At 48.8% G+C, this 5,311-nt stretch overlaps 1 non-coding gene across 1 annotated transcript; it reads left to right on the top strand.

The window, feature by feature from the left end:
- The first annotated feature begins 1,405 nt into the window (after positions 1–1,405).
- On the top strand, positions 1,406–1,596 carry LOC115870058. Its single transcript, XR_004046526.1, has one exon. It is a non-coding gene; the product is annotated as a U2 spliceosomal RNA (small nuclear RNA).
- Positions 1,597–5,311: the final 3,715 nt, after the last annotated feature.

Here is a 5,311-nt window from a genome sequence, read left to right as displayed (position 1 = left end):
CTTGGTCCAGCTCTAGAGGAAGGCTTTCTTTTTCTTTTGGCTTTGGAGGAGGGTCTTTGTCTCTGTAGAGATCTCCACTTGTCCCGGCATCGGAATGACTCTGGGTCGAAGAGGGTCTCCATGCAGCGACCCTGCATTCAGAGCGGCGCTTTGCTCACAGCTCTTCTTGCTTGGTGGTCGTCCACCCCTCACATTCTGTGTCCTCCTTTCCCCGGTTATCTAGTGCGAGATAAAAGGTGATGTGTGCCACACACTAGGGGGACTCCCATTGCCACCAAGACTGCAAATTGAGCAAGCTTGTTGCAGCTCACCCTAATACCTAACCATAATCTCTTACCTAATCCCCAAACCTAACCCTAATCCCTTACCTAATCCCTAACCATAACCCTAATCCCTTACCTAATCCCTAACCATAACCCTAATCCCTTACCTAATCCCTAACCCTAATCCCTAACCCTAACCTAATCCCTAACCCTAACCCTAACCCTAGTCCCTTACCTAATCCCTAACCATAACCCTAATCCCTTACCTAATCCCTAACCCTAACCCTAATCCCTAACCCTAACCCTAATCCCTTTAAAACTGCTGGTGTTAGGTTTCTAGGATGGTTTCCCCCTATTCTTGCTTCTCAACTCTGAAAGAATTCACACAGCAGAAGCACTTTTGTAAATCCAAGTAATTTTTAGGAGGGAAAGGAAAGTTTCGGGTAATACAGCTTCAGAAATTACACACTGTCTCAGGAAAGTACCCAAGGCCATGAGGGGGATGGTGCAAGAGTTCACGGCTGAAGATGACCGCTTCAGGGGAGTGTGAAGAACCCCATGGAAAGGGACTGCCAGGGCAGACAAAGGAAGAAGAGCAAGACTGCCCTTGGCCTCTGCTTTTTATCCTGACCCACCCCAGCGTGGTTGAAGGTATTGGTCGTTCTCAGTGGCTGAATTCAGGCGCATGTGTGACATAATGTTGCTGGTGCCTAGTGTGTATGCTCAGATTGACCTTTACCTGTACCTAGGTGACCTTGTTCTAAGCATGCCCAGCTTTGAATTGTCCCCATTGGTGTCTAATGGGTGCCTGGTTACTGCCAAACCCCTTTATTGTGGCATGGCCAGCTAGTTTCATTTAATGTAAGTATAGGGGGTGGAGACAACCTTCTTTATCCCCAGTCTTCCTATCTGTCAGTGGGTTGATCACATTAGATTATAGCATGAGGGACAATCACATCATTACATAATTAGTAAATTACATTATTACCCGATTGCCAAACCAATGAGAATCATGGCCCAGTGCGGTTGACACATATTTTTGGGACACATAGTTCAATCTATGATATGGGGGCTGGCTGAGACTATAGATGCCTTTTTTTAAATTGTCCCTATTGTAGTTTACTATTAAAAGATTTGTCTCCATCATTTCTTGGCCTTTTGGCTAAGATCAAGTGTAGTATCTGTTCTTATCAGTTTAATATCTGAGACGTCCTCTATCCGAGGACAGTATATTAAATGGATCTTTAGAGCAGGGAGATGGAATAGGAGCTTGCTCTGTCCACTCCACACATCGACCTGGTAGTGCAGTACCTCCAGGAATGGTGTACCTCCTTTGGGGGACTAAAAAATAAAATAAAATAAAAGATTTGTCTTCAATTTTGCTAATTCTGAATTCCATGGATTCAATTCCACTCCTTTCCCCTGGCAGCCACTCTCGCTCACTGTTGCTGAGGTGAGTCTTGCTCTTAGCAGACCTGTAGGGCAGAGCAGACCTGCCCCTGTGCGTTTCTGATATTGCAAATCTTATGGGAATAGAAAGCCTCCTCTTGGGAGCAGTGGGTGGTTTTGAACTACTGGCCTTGAAGTTAGCAGCCCAACGTGTAAACCCTGACGCCACCAGAGTTCTTGTCCCTCTCAGGGTGTTCTCTGTTCTGACACTTCAGCATTCGTCTTTGGATCTTATTGACTGTGTGCGGACGGTTTCTCATGTTCGGTCACTTTGTCACGTTGCTCATGTTGCTTTCTTGAAGTCTTTACTATGAACGCTTCCATAATTTTAGCTGTGGCTTCCTTGATTTCTTTCCTCGTCTGCTGAGAGAACCTTCTGGACTTGGCACCCAATCGTCCCAGTAGTATTTCTCCTCCAGAGGGTTTTCTAAGCCTGTATTTTGGTCACTTGTTGGCGGCATCTTGACCTGTGGACTTTGTGTATCTCTGCGGGTGTGCATTTAAAATGTTCTGTTGTATCCAGTGCATTGAAAAATTAATTTGTTGATGTTGTTATGGTTTGCTTTACCTTGCTTTTTGTTTAGTTTTATTCTAATGTACCTGGGCGATGGGGTGGGTATGTTACTCTAGTCACGGTTTGGTGGCCCTGGGGGCCACTGCCTGTGTTCAGGGAGAGTTGGTGGCAGGTGGGAATGTGGGTGTAGGGCTCTGATCACCGGTCGTGCAGAGCATCTGAGAGCAGGCTGGATGCTGATTCAGAGGTGCTAGAGTGGGTAAGGTCACTTGCCCAGGGGGAAGTATTAAACATATTGGTATGACTGGGGAGTTTGATATGTTTGCATATAGTTTTAATTTTTTAGACTTGGGCCTGCTTTACTTTTTTAAGTTGTGTAGATGCTTGTTTTATATGTTTATATTGGTAGGCATTTATTTATCGTTGCCGCCTCTCCTCTCTATTAATTCAAGCTTTGATTCTTTACCATGAACCACTGGCTCGGGTTCCAGAACATTCTCTTTGATGGAGAATAGGGATCTTTTTTTTAATCATCTCAGTTTAACTCTGCACCATCTGAACCTTACAGTGCCTCTGGCCTGCGGATGTAGTTAATCTTTGTGGCACCAATGAAGGTTCTTCCTTAGTGTATCCTCATTCTGTGTTGAAGCCTTCAATCTGCAGCCTCCTGCCAGCCTCTCTTTCCTGGTGCTGCAGGCGGTGGCTCCCTCGCCTTCCATCCTCTGTCTGGGTCTCTGATAAAGCTGTACAGCCTCTCCTTTTATCCCCCTGTACCAACTGTTTTCAGGGCTCAGAATCAAGGCGTAGGATCTGGGGCCTGAGCCATCTCTCCTTTGAAAGTTTCCATCCTTGCTTTCCTGAAGGGCAGGGTAGCTTAGTTCAGCACGAGCTCGTTGGATCTGAGGACACTAGAGAGTACAGTGGGGAATCAGAGCAGAAACAACCCCCAAAGGGCTTAACAGTCCACCTGGATCCACCAGGGCAAAGCAATTATAATGCAAATTGTTTTAGAATCATCTCGTGCCCAAAGTAATGTTTCAGCACATTCTTGGCTTTCCCTGTAGATCCTTCAATCTCTTAGGGAACCAGGAAAATGGATGGTAATGTGCTGGAGCGAGCATTTGAATGTAAAGGATGTCCCGTTCTGGTTTTCGGGAACCCCCCGGACTCAAAGGGAAGACATGTGCTTCAAGGCACAAAGGGAAGGATCCGCTTGGTCTCTTCAGAGGAGAGTTAGGAAACAGTCGTTGAAAGCTGAAAGCCCTTGGACCTTGGGTAAAGGAGGTGTGTGTCCGTAGGTGAGGAAGCCGAGTGTGAACGTGAGGTGGATGTGTTTCCGTGCGTGAAGCCGTGGATGTAGGGGGGGTGTAGGAATGTGGAGGAGTGTTCAGGGTCCCTTCCCCCACGAGCATCAAAATTGCAAGAACCAACAGATTAAGTGCTGCTGACCCCCGAGACAAGCAGCTCGGTTTCCAAGGGAACCACATGCCTCCATCAAGCACCCCCTTCCAGAGGGAGGGTGAGCAGATGGAGCAGTCCTGCAGAGTGCAGCCCAGGGAGCAGCGTCCTCAGCCCTGGCTTCCTTTCGGAGGGACCATGAGCAAGTCATCTACCGCCTTTCTCCAGATGGGCTTTTCCTGGCAGGTTGTGCTGGTGGCGGTGGAGTCCCTGAGCAGGTCCTTGTCTTGGTGGGCAGGTGGATGGAGAACTGAGTTATACGTCAGGACTCTGGATAGCCTTGGGGACAGTTCCATTGCTCTCTGATTTCCCATATGCGTAATGGAAAGCATTGGGCACACTCTCTAAGGATCCTGCCACCTTGACTTTCACCTGAGACCGGCTCCCTCTCCTGTCAAGGTTCGCCCCCGACTCAAATAATTTACCAAACCTGATGAAGCAGGGGTGGAGGGCCCAGGGAAGCCAGTCTCCTTGCCCATCTGTCCCTGCAGCCCCCACTGTGCCATCTCTGAAGCAACCAGTGCCCCCTATCCTCAGCAAGAGAGTGGAGACACCAAGTGGAAAATGGGCATTTTTCTCAGCAGCTTCAAGTCAGAGCAGAAACCAGAGGTAAGATATCAGAAAGATGCTCTGAACTCGGGAGAAGTGCCCTGGCCTCATGTCCCTTCAGCCCATAGACCTAAAACGGGGCGATTAGAAAGTGACGATCAGGGGCCAGCCACTATTCAAGGCACCCTGGCTCTCAGATCTGCCCATCCTCCACAGAATCCAGTGTGATACGGCCAAACGCAGATCAGGAACAGAGGCCTGCATGGGCAGCCTTGGAGTTGGCCGGTCTGGTGTCCCACTCAGCTCTTCTTTATTGCTGTGACCAGGGACAAGTCCCTAACATCCCTGAGCCCCACAGACAGCTTCCTCCTTGGGGTTGTGGGGATAACATGAGGGGACCAGAGAGGTAACACGTGGAATGCTGGGCACATGGAAAGTGCTCAGCAAGTGGCTGATGCTTTCTATGAGGAAGTGTTTGCACAGAGTCTCTGACTTGCTCAAGCAGTTACGCTCTTGACTACTAGTCAAAGGGTTAGTAGTTCAAGCCCACCTAGAAGTACCCAGGAAGACAGGTCTGGTCATGTGCTTCTCAAAGCTCACACTCTTGAAACCCCTATAGAGCAGTTCTACTCCGTGCACTTGGGGTGACCAGGAGTGGAAATGGACTCATTAGCAACTAACAGTGGATCCCCTAGACCATAGGGTGTAAAGGATTGTTCCCAGTGCTGACCGCACACTAAGGGAGATTTTTAGAGTGCCCCAGGTCCATACCTGACTCCAGCATATCATAGGATGAGACCCATGATATCAAGAACAATGGCTCGCGCAGTTGTAGAAGCAGTTAAGCGCCTCTGGTTGTCAGAGTTTTCTTGCTGGATGCTTGTCCTGGCTCACGTGCCTGCCTGGAGCAGGAAAGTCGGGAAGCCAGAACAGAGGCAGAGACAGACTGGCGGATCGGATGTGACAGTAGGTCACAGACTGCACCTAGGGTCGTCAGGACCACCGGAAGATGTCCCAAGAGACCAGACGCAGGTCCAGGCCAGCAGGAAGGAGAAAGAAAGGGCCATTTCTCCGCAGT

Source organism: Echinops telfairi, unplaced genomic scaffold (assembly GCF_000313985.2).
Source record: "Echinops telfairi isolate 266 unplaced genomic scaffold, ASM31398v2 ScPeMD7_70;HRSCAF=299, whole genome shotgun sequence".
Taxonomy (NCBI): Eukaryota; Metazoa; Chordata; class Mammalia; order Afrosoricida; family Tenrecidae; genus Echinops; species Echinops telfairi.
Note: the sequence above shows the minus strand (reverse complement) of the source record. Positions and strands in the feature narration are given on the sequence as shown.